The sequence below is a fragment of the Acanthisitta chloris genome, unplaced genomic scaffold, assembly GCF_000695815.1.
Source record: "Acanthisitta chloris isolate BGI_N310 unplaced genomic scaffold, ASM69581v1 scaffold11500, whole genome shotgun sequence".
Classification (NCBI taxonomy): domain Eukaryota; kingdom Metazoa; phylum Chordata; class Aves; order Passeriformes; family Acanthisittidae; genus Acanthisitta; species Acanthisitta chloris.
The window spans coordinates 23,831-25,070 of NW_008652251.1; positions in this window are offsets into that span (position 1 = coordinate 23,831).

The window sequence follows — 1,240 nt, forward strand, 5'->3', positions numbered from 1 at the left end:
TATCTTGTGGCCACACTGTAGTTATCTTCAGGGACATGAGAACTGGAAGGCTACCCCACCTCGCCCTCCTGCAAGGGCAAGGAAAACAAAGCCAAAGGAATGCTTTTTCTTTTCCTGGCATGCAGTGTATGAAGGCAGAAGTAATTAAAAGAGCATATGGAGAAATGAACAAAGTTGCCAAACCTGTCTGTTCAAACAGCATGGCCTATCCAAATCCTGAAAGGTCTGCACAGAGACAATTGCACAAAAGCTGCCTACTAAAGATTTTCTAAGTAGAACAGCTTGGCAGAAAATTGGGTGGCTGGCTCGACTTACAAGTCCCTCCCTTGGCCCTCCCCCCTAGATCCTACTCAGCTTGGAAAACCCCTTTCACAGGAGAGGCTGTCAGGAAGAGTCTATAAGCAGAGCTTCAGGCAATCCTGAGGGGCAACCTTGGGCTAAAAATAAATAAATGACCTGACAGCAGAGATGTCTGAAAGCTGCTGCTTGCCATAACGAATCCAAAAGTACTGCTGCTCATGTTTCTGCCTTCCTACAGACAGATGGCAAAGAAGAGCCAAGTCAAGAAAATCTTGGTGAAACAGGAGAAGCCTGAGGTGCTGGGAACAGGTGTCTCCAACTCTGTCTTGAGCGTCCTTTATTCTTACATACCCCCAGGTCAGCTGTCCTACTCCCACCCTCAGAGTGCAGCACTTAGCTGAAGTCAGTATACATGCTGGGTTTTTTTTGCAGCTATCAAAATGTAAATTAACTTAGATGCAAAGGAATTAAAATACCTCTCTCTGTGAAGAATATGAAGACTCTCAGCTTTTAAAAATACTTCTGACCTTTTTCACATAAATCAACACTGATGCAAATGTATACTCATGGGAGCAAAGACATCCAAGATACCTCTACTTCACCTGTGAAGAGTATCAGAATGAGCAACATGTAAACAGTTCATTTATTTCCACTTAAAAACAGATTTTGCTTTGTGTAGAATAAGCTTCTTACAGGACTTGAAATTTTTTTCTGGTTTTGACATTGGCACAAAACATGAGTATCCATTTTTCTAGGAAACAGTTTGAAAAAGCAGGTAGTTGTGAGGAGGTTACCTTGCTCAGTTAGTGAATTTTGCTTCATGTACTGGAAATAAAAGCCACAAAATACAGAGCATCTTCATAAAATAGCATTTTCGCTATAGAGAAAATAACTTAACCATGGAACCAGACTAACAGAGATTTCATTAAATTTTATACAG